The sequence below is a fragment of the Chiloscyllium plagiosum genome, unplaced genomic scaffold, assembly GCF_037043375.1.
Source record: "Chiloscyllium plagiosum isolate Xiang-an unplaced genomic scaffold, Cpla_swu_hap1 HiC_scaffold_10, whole genome shotgun sequence".
NCBI lineage: Eukaryota > Metazoa > Chordata > Chondrichthyes > Orectolobiformes > Hemiscylliidae > Chiloscyllium > Chiloscyllium plagiosum.
This window is the reverse complement of record NW_028270148.1, coordinates 89,649,037-89,669,696: the sequence shown is the minus strand read 5'-3', so window position 1 is coordinate 89,669,696 and position 20,660 is coordinate 89,649,037. Positions and strand designations below refer to the sequence as shown.

Sequence of the window (20,660 nt, the reverse complement as noted above, 5' to 3'; positions counted from 1 at the left end):
GAAAATGGTAGAATGCATTATTTTCAAGATGGGGTATAGGCTTTGCTAGCTGGGCTAGCATTTATTGTACATCCCTAATTGTCCTAACTAGATGATGGTCAGCTACCTTTAAGAACCTTTGTAGTGCATTTGTTATAAGTACATCCAAAATACTGTTAGTTTCAGGACTTTGACCCAGCAACCACTGAGAAATAGCGATACATTTCCAGGTCAAGGTGCTAAGTAGCTTGCAGAGGAATTTGCAGGTGGAGGTAGTGCCAGGATATTGAGAAAATCATAATACAATGAGGTAGAATCAGTATGATTCTGTGGAGGAACTTGCATTTGATGCTTACTGGAATTCTCTGAGGGTGTAAAGCACAGGGTGAATAAAAAGGAATTAGTAACTATAGTATATTCAGATTTATCAACATGCCACAAATAGTTTACTACACAAGGCAAAGAAGCATGGTGTTGTAGGTAATAGCATAGACAACTGGTTGGTTTACTATCACACTTTTGTTAGTGGTTTTGTTCTATTTGTTCATAGGCTGTAGGTATTGCTGGCCAAGTCATTCCTAATTGCCCTGAAAAAGGTAGGGTATTGCTGGATAGACCATTCCTAATTGCCCTGAAGGTTACAGTACGTTGCCTTCTACTGCAGTCCTTAAGGTGTAGGACACCCATAGAACAATCAGAAGGAAGTTCCAGGATTTTGACCAAGTGAACGTATGGTGATATAGTTCAAAATCAGGATTATAGTGACTTGAAGGGGACTTTAGGTGGTAGGATTCTAATGCATCTGCTGCCTTTCAAGGTGGTGGTAGCGGTTGCAGATGTTGAAGGTCCTGTTGAAAGAGCCTCAACATATTACACCCTTGTGGATAGTGTGCATTTACTACCATGTGCATAGGAAGTAAAGGGAATGAATGCTGAAGGGGGTGAAGAAAGTTAAAAATCACACAACACCAAGTTATAGTCCAACAGGTTTACTTGGAAGCACCAGCTTCATCGGATGGTTGTGAAGGTGCGAAAAACAGACCACTTTGACCTAGCTGGTATCCATTCTTTGAGTACATCTTGAGCCGTATGTCAGGCAAGGCAAGTGTATTGCACCGCCCTGCTGACTTGTGGTTTGAGAATAATGGACAGGCTTTTGTCACAGGCCCCTGCTTCCCAATGTGCTTCAGCACGTGCGGGCATATGACATCAGCGGAAGGGCGGTTCCCAGTACCGGATGTGGCTGTTGCCTGGTAACCGGGAAACGCAGGCCTCCCGGAGCGGCCGGAGATAAAGACAAGAGAGGCCTTTCAGGCCCCAGGTTTAATGTTCAGGGGACTATCATCCGGAGGGACGACTTGACAAAAAGCCTGAAGGTCAGGGGTTTTGACTTCGAGATTAGTCTTGAGGCTGAGAGGTCAAACCGGGTTATTTATGTATTCACTAATTCACCGACCTGGAGGAGGATGTGGTTTTAATTTGTTTTTACAACGCAATGTGACGAGGAGTTTGGTTTTAAACATCGCACGTTTATACATTTTAAGCTTAATGTTTATTTCCTTCTTCACGTTGGTCTAATTCGCCCGAGGGGGTGCTGCTTGCGAGAGAACACTGATTTACTTTTTTAAAAAAACAAGAGCTACGTTTTAGTTTATGTGCAAATTGGTGAACAGCTGGAGGAGGATTTTAGTGGTTAAACCCCTTCACCACCCGTGTAAACCAGTTATTTGCGATATGCACCGTATATTATAATAGAAACTGAAAGAACTGCGGATGCTGTAAATCAGAAATAACTGCTGAAAAAGCTCAGCAGGGTCTGGCAGTATCTGTGCAGAGAAGTCAAAGTTAATGCTTCGGATCTGGTGATCCTTCCTCATAAGCCTGCACGGTTTTTCTGCCTTCAGTAGAGATCCAGTAATGGATTTGGATTCCAATCAGAGCTCTACATGATGAGTAAAGTAGATCATGGCAAAGAGGTCACATGGACATGACAATATACAATGTGCAAAGGTATTTGGCCAAACATTTCCCCTTTTCACAAAAATATGCATTTAGCATACTTTCATGTTACAATTGATAAAGTTGATCATGCATGAACATGAAGTTCTTTCTAGTCTATCCAGTTTGTGCCCCCCATTAATTTATTGCACACTTTTTTTCAAAGCAATCGGGTTGTCTTATGATGCCCCTGTAAGTTTTTAATGGTTCATTTGGTGCCTTTTGGTTCCCTGGGGTGAGGTTGCATTTCTGGGAAGTGTCACTACTAAGGTTGATGATCAATTACATTTGTTGGGGAAAAGGTTGATATCTGGGATTAAGAGTGTTTCAGTTCCTTGTTCTGTCAGCGGAATCAAATTTGCTCGGTAGGGTTGCTTTTCTCTCCCTTTCCAATCAAGATTCTCTATGGTTGGCTGGTTAGCATCGCACCTGCCTGGTTGGCCATCACAACCACACGGATGCCAGCCCGGACTGTAGCAACATCTTAGTGCCAATTGGCCTATAGTATCCTTGGAACAATAACTAAGTTGCTTTATCTTCTAGGCCAGTTCCCAACAGCAAACATCTGTTTTCATCCTCCTCTTCTTTAAAGCAATCTGCTATTCAAAGTCCAATTGTTCACCTCAACTTCTTGTTCAAAAAAAAGAAAAACTAGTGATGGCCTCGCCAGTGTTTAGGTCCATTGTGTTCACCATTTGAATGCCCTAATGACTGAAAGGTTACCTGATATATTACTGGAGATCAAAAACATCAACAGATATAATTTCTAGGAGTGAATAGTAGCTAACTCTGATATATCAGTTTCTGAGAGTGAAGAGGTTCACTGCAAAATTCATCCATGGTCTGTTTGGGATGTTATGTCATCACCAATTATTTAACCAATTTAACTTGATGTTCATTACAAGCACAGCACTGTATCTTGTTGCCCCTGTGGAGCACTTCCATTATCTTCCTCAGATTAGATTTGATTTTCTTATGTCTTGTGGGTTGGTGGTGGTCTACTGGCATTAATCATTATACTATTAATCCAGATTGTATTCTGGGGACCCAGGTTTGAATCCCGCCATGGCAAGTGGTGGAATTTGAATTCAATTTTTTTAAAATCTGGAATTAAGAAGTTAATGATGACCATGATCCACCACCAATTGACAGAAAATCCCATCTGGTTCATTTTCAGGAAAGGAGATCTCCTGTCTGGCTTATTGTGACTCCAGACCCACAGTAATGTGGTTGACTCTGAACTACCCTCTGGGCAATTAGAGATGGCAATAAATGCTGGCCGCGCCAGTGATGTCCCCATCCCATGAATGAATTTTTAAAAAAACTTAATCTCTTTTCGCATTTCTTTATGGACAAATGCGCCTTTGTACAAGGTGCCTTCCCTTGCAGTCATTTTGTCTCTGTATGCCCAGTATTGTTTTACTTTAATGGTTTAAGGCCATCCTTTCTTTAGATGTAGAATTTGAAGATTTTCATCTCATTGTTTAGTTTACATTATTTGAGCAAGATGTAGCCTGTTAGAATCTGTTCAACAGTCAATACTTTGGTGATATGCACAACACCGTCAATTTCTTCTGCTATGTGAAGGATCATCAGTCCAAGCTTCTGATTTATTTCAGCTGAGGTATGGGGATTTTGCTTCATGTCCACTATCTCGAACTGCAGATCTTCCTTCTTCATGGTGTTTTGGACTCTTAGCTTAGTTTGTCCTCTTGGAATGAGCATTATGCCTTCATAGTGCTTTGCCTTTAACAGCTTTGTTTTTGGGTCACCATCTTGACAGAAATCTGAGAAGTTCATGTTATTGCACATAGCAGCAATGTTTTCTGATACTTCACATTCACTTGGTGCAGTTGCCAATGCACATCTTATTATACCCTAAGAATTGAGAATGGCAATTTACGCTAACGCATAGACTGATATGTCAGAAATCTTTGCAGCAATCATCTCAATAGGTTCCTTTTCTTCTTTCGAGCAAAATATTTGCATGCAAATGACTTAGCGTCTTCCAATTAGGTCAGATGTCACAGGTTATAGTCCAACAGGTTTATTTGAAATCACAAGCCCTATTCCTCCAAGTGAAGTGTGTCCACCCCAGTCCAACATTGGCACCTCCACATCATTCTTCCAATTAGACCACTGCTTCTACCCATTGTCATGCTTTCTAATCTTCTTGTGATTTCTCAGCCCCACCCCCCTCCCCAAAAATGTACATCAGTTTTGGCCTTTGAACAGAAGGATGAGCATAAAAACAATGTCCTTACTTGTTTTAATTGACTTGTGCTTGTTAGGTTTCTGTCTCTTAGCAAGATGTTAAACCTCATCTATTCTCCCATCAATAATCTCAGAGCTTCTGCACATGCCATTAGTTTTCTTGAGTGTATCTTTTTTTCTCAGCAAACATTCTCTCACAAGATTTCTTATCCCTAAGGCAATATTATTCCAAGGATCATCCTTTATTTGTTTAAATTCTCAAGATTTCACCTAGATTTCTCAGTACAGTTATACACTGATTAATAGTCTCTCTTCCTCTCTTTATTCTCAATATTCTTTATGCCCAAGGACTCTGATAACTCAATGATTCAACATGTTCAAGAAAGAAATTCACAGATTTTTAGATACAGGTGACATAAAGAGATTTGAGAATAGTGGAAAAACAGCAAAGTAGTTTCAATGGGCTGAATGACCTCCTCCTGCTCCTCTTTCCTGTGTTCTTATGTTCTTTCTGAGCTTTACACTTGAACACATAGATCTTAGAATTGTACAGCACAGGAACAAGATCTTTGGCCCACCATTTCTGCGTTGATCGTGGTGTCATTTCTAAACGAATCCAGCTGTGTGTAGATGGTCCATATTGCTGTATTCCCTGCCTGTTCATGTGTCTCTCTAAATGCCTCTTAAACTTTGGTGATGTATCTGCTTTTATCAACCCCCCTTGCAGCACATTCAAAACACCCATCATCCTTTGTGCAAAAAACTTTCCTCGCATATCTCCTTTTAAACCTTTCCACTATCACCTTAAACCTAATATTGACATTTCCACCTTGGGAGAAAGGCTCCAACTATTCACCTTTTCCATCCATCTCATAAATTGTTATTTTTCTATCAGATCATCTGTCAGCCTCTGACCCTGTAACAAAAACAATCCAAGTTTGACCATGATCTCCTTATCGTTAATGTACTCCTATCCAGGCAACATCCTGGTAAACTTTTTTTGCACCGTCCCCAGAGCCTTCACATTCATCCTATAGAATGATACCGGAACTGCATACAAGTACTCTAAATGTGGCTTAACTAAAGTCTGATGCAACTATAACATGACTTGACAACTTCTTGCTCAGTACCCCAACCTGTGAAGGCCATAAGCCGCCTTCACCACCTTTTCTACTTTCAGGGAGCATGGACTTGGATCCTAAGATCCCTTTGTATAACAACGGTCCGAGAGGCCTGCTTTTTGCTTGCATTTGACCTCCCAAAATGCATCACCTCACACTTGTCTGGATTAAACTCATCTGACATTTCTCCACTCAACTCCTATAAAGGAGTTCTGACCAATAAAGGAAAGCATACCCCTCTTTTTAAACTTTTTCCACTCACCTTAAAAATATGTCTCCTAGTTTCGAACTCCCTCACCCTTGTAAAAAGGTCTTTGCTATTCACCTGATCTATGCCCCTCATGATTTTATAAACCCTCATAAGGTCACTCCTCAACCTCCTATGTTCCAAACAAAATGTCCCAGCCTATCCAGCCTATTTTTATAACTCAAACCCTGCATTTCCAGCAACATGCAGGCAAATCTTTTCTGAACTATCTCCAATTTAATAATATCCTTCCTATAGCAGGGCTACTAGATCTGCACACAGTACTCCAGAAGAAGTCTCACCAATGCCCTGTACAAACCACAAACCCCAGGAACCTCATCCAGGAGAAAGATATAAATAGAAAGCAGGAGACAACAGCTTTGCTTCACTTGGAGGTCGCCACTGATGATGTTCCCTAGCCAGGTAATGAAAGGTCTGGATATCAAACCTACAGCTCAGCGTGCAAACCTACACCCTAAAGTCTGAACAATGAAGACAAGCTTGCTAAATGCCCACTTTACTATCCTGCCTACATATGGTGCAAATTTCAAAGAATTATGTACTTGAATCTGTAGATCTTTCTGTTTACAACACTGCCCATGGCCCTACCATCAATTGTATAAGTCCGGCTCTTTGTTTTACCAAAATGCAAAACCTCGCATTTATCTGCCTCTTCGAAGCCCATTAACTCAATTGATTGGGTAACTTTCTTCATGGCCACTATATCGCGAGTTGTGGCATCATTTGCAAACTTACTAACCACGCCTCCTATATTCTCATCCAAACCGTTTGTACAAATGGCAAACACTGTGGAACACTGCTGTTCAGTAGCCTCCAGTCTGAAAAATGAACCTCCACCATCACCCTCTGTCTCCTACCATCAAGCCAATTTTGTCTCCATTTGGTGAGCTCGCCCTGAATCTCACGTAACCAAGTCAGTTGTTGCCTGTGAACTATTCTCAACAGGCACTTAAACCTGTAGAGTCAGGTATTTTACTCATAAAATACATGCACCCGGCTGCTATTACGATATGAGACACAAAGTATTATGGTTCAAATTTAAAACACTTGAGTTATAGAAACCAGTCTTTCACAACAAAATCAAGTGAACTTTTCCCCAAATTGAGCTGACTGTCTGAAAAACACAGATTCTGAAGGGTGATTACAGAGAGTTAGGCAGGAATTTAAAAAGGAGGTCCTAGAAAGTAGTAATTTCTGGAATACTCCTGGTGCTACGAGCTAGTGAGGGCAGGAATAGCAGGATAGAGCAGATGAATGCATGGCTGAGGAGCTGGTGTACAGGAGAAGGATTCACATTTTTGGATCATTGAAATCTCTTTTGGGGTAGAAATGACCGGTACAAGAAGGACGGATTGTACCTAAATTGGAAGAGGACTAATATACTGGCAGGGAGATTTGCTAGAGCTGCTTGGGAGGATTTAAACTAGTAAGGAGGTGAGGGGAGGGACCCAGGGAGATAGTGAGGAAAGAGATCAATCTGAGACTGGTACAGTTGAGAACAGAAGTGAGTCAAACAGTCAGGGCAGGCAGGGACAAGGTAGGACTAATAAATTAAACTGCATTTATTTCAATGTAAGGGGCCTAACAGGGAAGGCAGCTGAACTCAGGGCATGATTAGGAACATGGGACTGGGATATCATAGCAATTACAGAAACATGGCTCAGGGATGGGCAGGACTGGCAGCTTGATGTTCCAGGATACAAATGCTACAGGAAGGATAGAAAGGGAGACAAGAGAGGAGGAGAGTGGCGTTTTTGATAAGGGATAGCATTACAGCTGTGCTGAGGGAGGATATTCCTGGAAATACATCCAGGGAAGTTATTTGGATGGAACTGGGAAATAAGAAAGGGATGATCACCTTATTGGGATTGTATTATAGACCCCCCAATAGTCAGAGGGAAATTGAGAAACAAACTTGTAAGGAGATCTCAGCTATCTGTAAGAATAATAGGGTGGTTATGGTAGGGGATTTTAACTTTCCAAACATCGACTGGGACTGCCATAGTGTTAAGGGTTTAGATGTAGAGGAATTTAAGTGTGGACAAGAAAATTTTCTGATTCAGTATGTGGATGTACCTACTAGAGAAGGTGCAAAACTTGACCTACTTTTGGGAGATAAGGCAGGGCAGGTGACTCTAAGGTGTCCGTGGAGGAGCACTTTGGGGCCAGCGACCATAATTCTATTAGATTTAAAATAGTGATGGAAAAGGATAGACCAGATCTAAAAAGTTCAAGTTCTATATTGGAGAAGGGCCAATTTTGACACTATTAGGCAAGAACTTTCAAAAGCTGATTAGGGGCAGATTTTTGCAGGTAAACAGACGGCTAGAAAATGGGAACCCCTCAGGAACGAGATAACTGAGAATCCAGAGACAGTATATTCCTGTTAGGGTGAAAGGAAAGGCTGGTAGATATAGGGAATGCTGGATGACTAAAGCAATTGAGGGTTTGGTTAAGATAAAGAAGGAAGCATATGTCAGGTATAGACAGGATAGATCGAGTGAATCCTGAGAAGAGTATAAAGGAAGTAGGAGTATACTTAAGAGGGAAATCAGGAGGGCAAAAAGGGACATGAGATAGCTTTGGCAAATAAAATTAAGGAGAATCCTAAGGGATTTTACAAATACATTAAGGACCAAAGGGTAACTAGGGAGACAATAAGACCCTTCAAAGATCAGCAAGGCGGCCTTTGTGTGGAGCCGCAGAAAATGGGGGAGATACGAAACGATTATTTTGCATCAGTATTTACTGTGGAAAAGGATATGGAAGATATAGACTCTAGGGAAATAGATGGTGACACCTTGCAAAATGTCTATATTACAGAGGAGAAAATGCTGGATGTCTTGAAATGGGTAAAGGTGGATAAATCCCCAGGACCTGATCAGGTGTACCCTAGAACTCTGTGGAAAGATAGAGAAGTGATTGCTGGGCCTCTTGCTGAGATACTTGTATCATCGATAGTCACAGGTGAGTTACTGGGAGACTGGTGGTTGGCTAATGTGGTGCCACTGTTTAGGAAAGGTGGTAAGGACAAGCCAGGGAACTATAGACCAGTGAGCCTGATGGTGGTGGTGGGCAAGTTGTTGGAGGGAATCCTGAGGGACAGGATGTACATGTATTTGGAAAAGCAAGGATTGATTAGGATTAGTCAACATGCCTTTGTGCATGGGAAATCATGTCTCACAAACTTGATTGAGTTTTTTGAGGAAGTAACAAAGAGGATTAATGGCAGAGCAGTAGATGTGATCTATATGGACTTCAGTAAGGCGTTCGACAAGGTTCCCCATGGGAGACTGGTGAGCAAGGTTAGATCTCATGGAATACAGGGAGAACTAGCCATTTGGATACAGAACTGGCTCAAAGGTAGAAGACAGAGGGTGGTGGTGGAGGGTTATTTTCTAGACTGGAGGCCTGTGACCAATGGAGTGCCACAAGGATCGGTGCTGAGTCCACTACTTTTTGTCATTTACATAAATGATTTGGATATGAGCATAAGAGGTACAGTTAGTAAATTTGCAGATGACACCAAAATTGGAAGTGTAATGGATAGCAAAGAAGTTTACCTCAGATTACAACGGGATCTTGACCAGATGGGCCAATGGGCTGAGAAGTGGCAGATGGAGTTTAATTCAGATAAATGCGAGGTGCTGCATTTTGGGAAAGCAAATCTTAGCCGGACTTATACACTTCATGGTAAGGTCCTTGGGAGTGTTGCTGAACAGAGACCTTGGAGTGCAGGTTCATAGCTCCTTGAAAGTGGTGTCGCAGGTAGATAGGATAGTGAAGAAGGCGGTTGGTATGCTTTCCTTTATTGGTCAGAATATTGAGTATTGGAGTTGGGAGGGCATGTTGTGGCTGTACAGGACATTGGTTAGCCACTGTTGGAATATTGCTTGCAATTCCTGTTTCCTTCCTATTGGAAAGATGCTGTGAAACTTGAAAGGGTACAGAAAAGATTTACAAGGATGTTGCCAGGGTTGGAGGATTTCAGCTATAGGGAGAGGCTGAACAGGCTGGGGCTGTTTTCCCTGGAAGTCGGAGGTTGAGGGGTGACCTTATAGAGGTTTACAAAATTATGAGAGGCATGGATAGGATAAATAGACAAAGTCTTTTCCCTGGGATGGAGGAGTCCAGAACTGGAGGGCATAGGTTTAGGGTGAGAGGGGAAAGATATAAAAGAGAGCTAAGGGACAACTTTTTCACACAGAGGGTGGTACATGTATGGAATGAGCTGCCAGAGGAAGTGGTGGAGGCTGGTACAATTGCAACATTTAAAAGGCATTTGGATGGGTATTTGAATAGGAAAGGTTTGGAGGGATATGGGCCGGGTGCTGGCAGGTGGGACTAGATTGGTTTGAGATATCTGGTCGGCATGGATGGGTTGGACCGAAGGGTCTGTTTCCATGCTGTACATCTCTATGACTCTAAGTATTCCCCACTCTGGTGAGCTTGATGGGGCTGCTGGATTCTATTCACTGAACTCCATCAATAGGTGTTCTCAAGATCTCCTTGGTACAGAGGTGGGTCTTGCGTGGAATCTTCACTGAAGGAGTGGCCAGCAAGTGTCCCTTCTTGTCCCTTTTTGTGTCCTTCCGGATATTTTCTGACTTCAGCAAATGGGGCCACAAGGCATGGGTCCCAGCAGCCGATGAGGTTAGACCAAGTCATCCCTTTTCTAAGACATAAGGTGGATGAGCTTGAGGCTCTTTTGGAAATTGGCAGATACAATATTGTGGGGATAACTGAGACGTGGCTTCAAGTGGACAGGGCCTGGGAAATGAATATTCAAGGATACACGTGCTATCGTAAGGACAGACTGACGGGCAGAGGGGGTGGGGTGGCCTTGTTGGTAAGGGACGATATTCAGTCCCTTGCGCGGGGGGACCTAGAGTCAGGAGATGTAGAGTCAGTGTGGATAGAGCTTCGAAATACTAAGGGTAAAAAGACCCTCTTGGGAGTCATCTACAGGTCCCCAAACAGTAGTCTGGATGTCGGATGTAAGTTAAATCAGGAGCTGAAATTGGCCTGTCGCAAAGATGTCACTACAGTTGTTATGGGGGTTTTTAACATGCAGGTAGACTGGGAAAATCAGGATGGTATTGGGCCTCAAGAAAGAGACTTTGTGGAGTGCCTCAGAGATGGATTCTTAGAGCAGCTGGTGCTGGAGCCGACCAGGGAGAAGGCAATTCTGGATCTGGTATTGTGTAACGAACCAGAATTGGTCAGAGACCTCGAAGTGAAGGAGCCATTGGGAAGTAGTGACCATAATACAATAAGCTTCAATCTGCAATTTGAGAGGGAGAGGGTACAGTCGGAAGTGACAGTACTTCTGTTAAATAAAGGGAATTATGGAGCTATGAGGGAGGAGCTAGCCAAAGTTCAATGGTGCAATACCTTAGCAGGGATGACCGTGGAGGAACAATGGCAGATATTTCTGTGTATAATGCAGAAGTTGCAGGATCAGTTCATTCCTAAAAGGAAGAAAGATCTTAGGAGGAGGCATGGGGGGCCGTGGCTGACGAGGGAAGTAAAGAAACATATAAAGTTAAAAGAGAAAAAGTATAACATAGCTAAGATAATTGGGAAAACTGAGGACTGGGAAGCTTTTAAAGAGCAACAGAGGATTACTAAGAAGGAAATAGGCAGAGCAAAAATGAGGTACGAAGGTAAACTGGCCAAGAATATTAAGGAGGATAGTAAAAGCTTTTTTTAGGTATGTGCAAGGCAAAAAAATGGTTAGGACAAAAATTGGTACCTTGAAGACAGAAACAGGGGAATATATTACTAGGAACAAAGAAATGGCAGAGGAATTAAATGGGTACTTCAGATCTGTGTTCACTTGGGAAGACACAAGCAATCTCCCTGAGGTAACAGTGGCTGAAGGACCTGAACTTAAGGGAATTTATATTTGCCAGGATTTAGTGTTGGAGAGACTGTTAGGTCTGAAGGTTGATAAGTCTCCGGGGCCTGATGGTCTGCATCCCAAGGCACTGAAGGAGGTGGCTCGGGAAATCGTGGATGCGTTGGTGATTATTTTCCAGAGTTCAATAGATTCTGGGTCGGTTCCTGAGGATTGGAGGTTGGCTAATGTTATACCACTTTTTAAGAAAGGTGGGCGAGAGAAAGCAGGAAATTATAGCCCAGTTAGTCTGACCTCAGTGGTGGGAAAGATGCTGGAGTCTATTATAAAGGATGAAATTACTGCACATCTGGATAGTAGTAACAGGATAGGACAGAGTCAGCATGGATTTATGAAGGGGAAATCATGCTTGACTAATCTTCTTGAATTTTTTGAGGATGTAACTATGAAGTTGGATGAGGGAAATCCAGTAGATGTAATGTACCTGGACTTTCAGAAAGCTTTTGATAAAGTCCCACACGGGAGGTTAGTGAGTAAAATTAGGGTGCATGGTATTGGGGCAAAGTACTAGATTGGATTGAAAATTGGTTGACTAATAGGAAACAAAGGGTAGTGATAAACGGCTCCATTTCGGAATGGCAGGCAGTGACCAGTGGGGTACCGCAGGGATCCGTGCTGGGACCACAGCTTTTTACAATATATGTTAATGATATAGAAGATGGTATCAGCAATAACATTAGCAAATTTGCTGATGATACAAAGCTGGGTGGCAGGGTGAAAAGTGATGAGGATGTTAGGAGATTACAGGGTGACCTGGACAAGTTAGGTGAGTGGGCAGATGCATGGCAGATGCACTTTAATGTGGATAAATGTATGGTTATCCACTTTGGTAGCAAGAACAGGAAGGCAGACTACTACCTCAATGGAATCAATTTATGTAAAGGGGCAGTACAGAGAGATCTGGGTGTTCTTGTACACCAGTCAATGAAGGCAAGCATGCAGGTACAGCAGGTAGTGAAGAAGGCTAATAGCATGCTGACCTTCATAACAAGAGGATTTGAGTATAGAAGCAAAGAGGTGCTTCTGCAGCTGTACAGGGCCCTGGTGAGACCACACCTGGAGTACTGTGTGCAGTTCTGGTTTCCAAATTTGAGGAAAGACATTCTGGCTATTGAGGGAGTGCAGCGTAGGTTCACGAGGTCAATTCCTGGAATGGCAGGATTACCTTACACTGAAAGACTGAAGCGACTGGGCTTGTATACCCTTGAGTTTCGAAGATTGAGAGAGGATCTGATTGAGACGTATAAGATTATGAAAGGATTGGACACTCTGGCAGTAGGAAACATATTTCCACTGATGGGTGAGTGCCGAACCAGAGGACACAGCTTAAAAATACGGGGTAGACCATTTAGGATAGAGCTCAGGAGAAACTTCTTCACCCAGAGAGTGGTGGCTGTGTGGAATGCTCTGCCCCAGAGGGCAGTGGAGGCCCACTCTCTGGATTCATTTAAGTAGGAGTTGGATAGAGCTCTCAAAGATAGTGGAATCAAGGGTTATGGAGATAAGGCAGGAACAGGATACTGATTAGGAATGATCAGCCATGATTATATTGAATGGCGGTGCAGGCTCGAAGGAATGAATGGCCTACTCCTGCGTCTATTGTCTATTGTCTATATGATGGCTGCATGGTGCCAAGAAGCCTGGCCAACACTGGGGAATACACAAACATCATATCTCTCGTTATTGTTCTGGCAGTGTACTTCTTAAAGAGTTTCAAGCACCTCTGTATTGGAGTGATAGAGATGTACAGCACGGAAACAGACCCTTCGGTCCAACTGGTCCATGCTGACCAGATATACCAACTTAATTTAGTCCAATTTGCCAGCACTTGGTCCATATCGCTCTAAACTCTTCCTATTCATTTACCCATCCAGGTGCCTTTTAAATGTTGCAATTGTACCAGCCTACATCACTTCCTCTGGCAGTTCATTCCATACACACACCATCCTCTGCGTGAAAAAGTTGCACCTTAGGTGCCTTTTATATCTTTTCCCTCACACCTAAACCTATGCCCGCTGGTTCTGGACTTCCCCACCCCAGGGAAAAGACTTTGTCTATTTATCCTATCCATGCCCCTCATGATTATGTTAACCTTTATAAGGTCACTGGTCAGCCTTCAACGCTCCAGGGAAAACAGCCCCAGCCTATTCAACATCTCCCTATAGCTCAAATCCTCCAACCCTGGCAACATCCTTATGAATCTTTTCTGAACCCTTTCAAGTTTCACAACATCCTTCCAAAAGTGGCCTAACCAATGTCCTATACAGCTGCAACATGACCTCCCAACTCCTATAGTCAATGGTCTGACCAAGAAAGGAAAGCATATCAAACGCCGCCTTCACTATCCAAACTATGGCCATTCTTGTGTGATGCTTAACAGAAATAGAATTGTCTGGGGTTGGGATCAGTTTGCTCAGTTGGCTGACTAGATGTAGTTTGCAATGCAGAGTGATGCCAAAATCATGGGGGTTCAATTCCCTTACCGGCTGAGGTCATCATGAAGAGCACAGCTTCTCAACTTCACCCCTCACCTGAGGCATGATGACCCTCAGGTTAAATTCACCTCCTTTGTCACACACTGAGAGACTGGTCTGTTGTCATTTGGAAATATGTGACTGCTTAATTTCACTAAAAGCTGTTTAGTCCACATCAAACCCATACAAAAAGCAAAAGATTTTGACTTCTACAACAATTTTACTGTATGCAATATCTGACTACTGAAAAGAGCCAATATTTGAATACTCATCAGAGAAACTGAAATTAGTCTCCAAGACTATTTAATATGCTTTAGGAAGCAATCAATTGATAGAGCAAGCAATTCACCATTCCATTTTCTGACTAGCCTCAAAAATGAGTAAACTTTAACTGATCTCAAAGTTCAGTTTCCTCGGCAAGCAATTAAACTCTAACTTAATCAGCAAAAAAGACTTATTCTGCATTCATTGCATGATACTTATGTCCTAATAAATTTATTACAAATTTAACATGACCATTTGTATCATGTTGATTTTTCTCCCCTGAATTTTGAGGCATCCCAATTTAAACAAAAACATACAGTTCTATTCAAGCAGTTTGTGCTTCTTTTACAATTAAGGATCATATATATATATATTTGCTACACTATTATGAAAATAAAGTAATGTAAAAAAATCCTGGTTACATCTAAATATCAGCTTCTGTTACTTTGCCTGGATTTCCCATCCCAGAAAATAGGTGATGGGGAAAGAGGATGAACAAGAGGGGTAGTATAGGGAAGCTAATTACTTCTGTGATTACTGATATTTTTAAGACTGAGTTTTTATTGCTTAGCTGTTCAGCTGAATCACAGTCTAAAATGTGTACTTTTTAAAAATGTATAGTAAAATATTTTACTTGTATAGAAAATATCTTCTTATACATGTGTGGAACATGATTTTGAATGTATTCTGCTGTACAGGAGGCAAGCATTGTTCCAACCTTGATCATTCCAGCATCCAAATAACATTAAACGAGAGCAATCCTTAATTCAATATGTAAGACAGATCTGAACTGGTTATTTTTAGCTTTTCACCGGTGATAACATTAGCCTCTCTTCATTCCATCAGGCCTTGATTGCAGAAACTGTTGAGACAATTTCAAGTTGGGCCTAGATATTTAGGCCATTGACCACTTGGCCACAGTGTCTCCTCTTAATCCTATGAACCTCAGCGAGCGGGATCACACAACCCAAGTCAAATTCCTTTTTCAGTCAAGCATCTGGGTCTCAAACAGCCAGCCCAAAATCCCTAACCCTTTCATTGTACAAAGATCCTTAATTAAGTACTGTAAAAACATTAAAGCTTGTAAACACAAAACGTTGCAAAGATCAAGACAAAAGTGCTCTAATCTTTTCACTAGTATATTAGTCTCCTTCCAATTCAAGTGCAATCTGTCCTTCTTATTCAGGCCACTTCTATCCCAGAAAAGATTCCAATGATCCAAAAATGTGAATCCTCCTCTCCTGCACCAACTCATCAGCCATGCATTCATCTGCTGTATCCTTCTATTCCTACTGTCACTAGCTCATGACACTGGGAATAATCCAAATATTACTACTCTTGAGAACCTACTTTTAAAATCCTGCCTAATGTCCTTTATTTTCTGCTCAGAACCTCGATCTTTCCTTTTCCTATGTTATTAGCTCCAATGTGTACAATGACCTCTTGCTGCTCCCTCTCTTCTTTAAGAATACTCTGCACCCTCTGAGTTATCCTTAATTCTGGCACGAGGTAGGCAACACACTGTTCTGAAGTCTTGTTGTCCGTAACAGTGACTTCTGTCTGTGCCTCTGACGAGAGACTTCCCTATGATAATTGATCGCTTGGAACCTGATGTACCCCATGTTACTTTTGAGGCCATCTCTGTTCCAGAAACCTGGCTGTCATTGCTACATTCCCCTAAGAGTCCATCGCACCCTACATTTTCCAAAACAGCATACTTGTTTGAGATGGGGATAGCCACAGGAGATTCCTATATTACCTTCTTTCCTCTCCTACCTTTCCTGGAGGTTATCCATCTACCTGACTGTATCTGTGATTTTTCTACCTTTCTGCAATTACCATCTATCACACCCCCGAGTTCCCATAAATTCCTCATTGCCTCTAACCGCTGCTCCATATGCTTCATGCAATCCAATAGGATTCACAACCAAACACACTTCCTGCAGACTTAATCATCAGTAACATGAAAACTCTTCCTAATCTCCCAATTCCGACACAAAGAGCAAATCATTCTACTGATGGCAATCTTTGCACATTAGCAACCTACAGACGCAGAAACTAGCATATCTTGGAATTTTCCCCTGATGTATGTTGGGCACCCCCTGAATGTCTTGCCCATTTCCTTCCTCCACTTTTTCATTTAAACCATTTGTATTATGGAATTGGAAGTGTATAATCCTGGTCAATAGGCTAATTGACCTTTAATTTTTATTTACATTGAGTGAGTGATCTTGACCTGCTTAACATATTATTACAGGCAGCTTGGGATATGTAGAAAGATTGTGGATTGAGTACCTGACCTATTTTACATGTCCTCCTGCTAAAAACATGCCTGGCATGTAATGTCCAACTTCATATTCTATATGATTGATAAAATGCCTACTGAGCTTAAATCAGTGCTTCTCAAAGTGAGGCTTAGGGTTCCAAATGTGCTCCTGAAAGTTCTGAGGCAACAGTGGCCGCTGTGGAGTGCTGGCCAAGTTTTATAGTAATTCTGCTGTAATGGTTCTCGTTGAGGGGTCATCATTTATTTTCAAAATTTGAAGTGGGATCTCAGAGAGAGAAAGCTTAGGAAGCACTGACTTTAGGTTATCCTGATATTAGAGACTTTGTGTATGGCATTCCATAATATACAAAAATATTTATTCAACCTTGGATAAGCACATTGCCAGGCTGAAAATGGGTCAGGACATGGAGCAGTCGGGATATCATATCAGCTTATTCACCTTGTGTTCCTTAAAAGTAGCAAAGATGGCCTGGTGTTTTAAACCTAACCATGGAAGGCCAATCAGGGAAACTTTTCCCATTATGTTGTGAAATGCAATGTCTGACGGGTTCCAAGTTTAATGAAGGAATTTGTGGGCGGCACGGTGGCACAGTGGTTAGCACTGCTGCCTCACAGCGCCAGAGACCCGGGTTCAATTCCCGCCTCAGGCGACTGACTGTGTGAAGTTTGCACGTTCTCCCCGTGTCTGCGTGGGTTTCCTCCGGGTGCTCTGGTTTCCTCCCACAGTCCAAAGATGTGCAGGTTAGGTGAATTGGCCATACTAAATTGCCTGTAGTGTTAGGTAAGGGGTAAATGTAAATGTAGGGGTAGGGGTATGGGTGGGTTGCGCTTCGGCGGGTCGATGTGGACTTGTTGGGCCGAAGGGCCTGTTTCCACACTGTAATGTAATCTAATCTAATGTAATCTAATCTAATCTAAAAAAGCATTTGTAAGACTATTGTGAAGTGGCAGGAAATATAACTAATTGCACAGTACATTCCGTGGCCATACAAGGTATAGTGGGCCAAAATATTTCTGTGTGCTATATCATTTAATGATTCAATGAATAATGTCACATTGCTGTTTGTGGGAAATTGCCTGCAGAAATAAAGTTCTGCATTTTCTAAATTACAGCAGCAAGTACATTTCAGAAATACTTAACTAGCTGTCAGGTATCTTAAGACAATTGTCATCTAAGGCACTAATTCAATACAAGAGCTTCGTTCTTCCTGCTGCAGAAGGGTACGCAAAGAAGTGTGGTCTAGACTTATCTTTTTAAATGTTAAAATGATGCCCTCCATAAGCAGATTCCTTTATGGAAATACTTTATAATTGCAAGCAGTACTGTCTTAAGTATAAAATTATTAACCTTATGTGAAAAGATAGGTAACACACATACAAACCATGTTATAATTTGGGTGGCATGGTGACTCAGTGGATAGCACTGCAGTCTCACAGCGCCAGGGACTCGGGTTCTGTCTATGTGGAGTTTGCACATTCTCCCCGTGTCTGTGTGGGTTTCCTCCAGGTGCTCCAGTTTCCTCCCACAATCCAAAGATGTGCAGGTCAGGTGAATCGACTATGCTAAATTGCCCATAGTGTTAGGTGTATTAGTAAATATAGGGTGGGGGAATGGGTCTGGGTGAGTTACTATTTGGAGGGTCACTATGGACTTGTTGTGCCAAAGGCCCTGTTTCCATACTATAGAGAATCTAATCTAACATATGTAAAGACTTTCACTGGTACAACTGATTAGTGAAAACTGTACTAAGTGAACAAAAGTACTTTCTTTGGTTAGATAGATGCATGTTTCAGTTATCTAGATTGTACATCAGGTCATCTTTGTCAAAAGTTATAGAAGATTTGGTTTTCTTCCTTCCTGTGTATAGTCTACATTGAAAGGGTGGAAGAATTTTCGATCCACAAATGGCAGTTGATGCTAGATCAGTTGTTAATTTTAACTAAGAGATAAATCATTTTGTATTAGCAAAGGTATTAAGGATATGGGTCGATAAATGGAGTTCAGCCAGAGATCAGCCATGTTATTGTTGAATGGTGGAACAGGCTTGAGGGGTTGAATGGTCTACTCCTATTCCTGTGTTCCCTGTTTTTCTTGTTTGGTAAATTGACTATATTCAGTTTTGGACATCAACTCTCAATAAAGCCAGATCAGTCTTGGAGGTGATGCAACATAGACTTAGCAATGATGCAGAGTTTTAAAGAATTAACAGATGTTTCATAAATGTGGGTTGGATTTCCTTGATTTAGGAGAATGTGGGTTTATTTAGCCAAGGTGTTTAAGATGTTAAAGAATTTGGTAGTGTAGGGTGAACAGAGACAATGTCCACTGGGGAAATCACTCTTGGACTAGTTAAAATGTGGTCATTAAGAAGTAAGGCAGCTTATTTTCATGCAAAAGGAAATGGAAATATGGAAATCTCAGTCAAAAGGTTGTGGATGTGTAGACATTTGGAGCTCTCCAGGTTGCAGAATGTAGGTTTTTGTTAGGTTATGGTATCAATGGGTATGGAATGAAGGTAGGAAAATGGCATTGAATTACAGCTCCCCCATGATCGAACTGGGTCAAAAATCACATGACACCAGGTTCAACGGGTTGAGTTAAAAACACTAGCTTTCGGAGAGTTGCTCCTTCAGGTGAGAGTGAGAGAGGAAGACCTTAGACACAGAATTTACAAGGAAAAGGTGAAAGGGTCATACAACTCATGCAAACTAATTGGACACACATAAGATGGCACCTAAATCTTTAAACAGTTAGATTGAAGATTTAAGAGCCATCTTAAGTGTGTTCAATTTGTTCGTATGAGTTGCATGACCCTTTGATCTTTTCCTTATAAATTCTCTGTCTCAGGTCTTCCTGTCTTGTGGTTTGTTCGCCGAGCTGGGAATTTGTGTTGCCACAGAACCACAACAACGAGCACCCAAGCTACAAATCTTCTCACAAACTTTGTCTTCTTGTCTCACTAACACCTGATGACGGAGCAGCGCTCTGAAAGCTAGTGTTTTCAAATAAACCCATTGGACTGTAACCTGATATTGTGTGATTTTTGACCTTGTCCAACCCAGTCCAATATCGGCACCTCCACATCAAGATCGGACTGAATCGAGCAGTTCGGGATATTTTATGTCCTCAATGTGTGTGAATATTACGAGACAGTATAAATGTGAAACTGATTTTGATGAGGAACCACTGGGAAATGAGTCTTGCAATAACAAATGTTACTCTTTGGTGCTGAAATACATTATAAAATGCAGAGTTAATCCATGGTCAGAGCACATGTTCCCAGAACCCAGTGGTGCAATATGTTGGAGGCAGGAGGTCATATACCAAAATCTATAGGAACACAGGCAACCAGAGTTGGCAGATCTGTTCTTTTAATACTCGTTTACTTTAACTTTCTGATCACCCTATCTTCAGCAAGTTGTGAGATACTTGTTTAAAGCTTGTCTGTTGCCCAGCAAAATGGTAAACTTCTGAAGGTTTGGATATGGCTGTTCAATATGCCTAATACTTGATACAAAAATATAACTTGGAAGAACTGTAGTTAGGTACTAAATTTTGATATATGCTCAAAACTGTTCGCTTTTTATTGATTGTAGTTTTTAGAATACAGTGTGAAAACAGGCCCTTCGGCCCAACAATTCCACACTGACCCTCGGAAGAGTAACCCACTCCCCTATTACTCCACATTTACCACTGGCTAATGCACCTAACCTGCACATCCCTAAACATTATGGGCAATTTAGAGTGGCCAATTCACCTAACCTGCACATCTTTGTTGGAGGAAACCAGAGCAAACCTACACAGACACGGGGACAATGTACAAACGCCACACAGATAGTCGCCCGAGGCTGGATTCGAAGCCGGGTCGCTGGCGCTGTGAGGTAGCAGTGCTAAGCATGAGCCAACATAGTTGCTTAAACGTAACCTTACCGTTACCTGTCAGAAGCAAATGAATAAGTAGGAATGTGGTTTTTGGAATTTGTCTCTACTTAATGTCACAATTACAGATAGAATGTGAGGAAATAGATGGTGACATCTTGAAAAATGTCTGTATGAAAGAGGAGGAAGTGCTGGGTGTCTTGACGCATAAAGTTGGATAAATACCCAGGACTTGATCAGATGTACCCCAGAACT

The 20,660-nt window shown here is 41.8% G+C and overlaps 1 protein-coding gene across 2 annotated transcripts in view; it reads left to right on the top strand.

Annotated features, from left to right (window-relative positions):
• Positions 1 to 1,264: 1,264 nt before the first annotated feature.
• Positions 1,265 to 20,660, top strand: part of LOC122552982 (uncharacterized protein C6orf118-like) — a 62,894-nt gene continuing 43,498 nt past the window's right edge. Inside the window, exon 1 of one of the 2 annotated variants that reach the window (XM_043696333.2) lies at positions 1,265 to 1,355. The gene's annotated coding sequence lies outside the window, so the exon portion shown is untranslated. Of the gene's footprint in view, positions 1,356 to 5,856; positions 5,983 to 20,660 lie in introns of those variants that run through there. The other variant, XM_087990977.1, reaches the window with a different exon arrangement.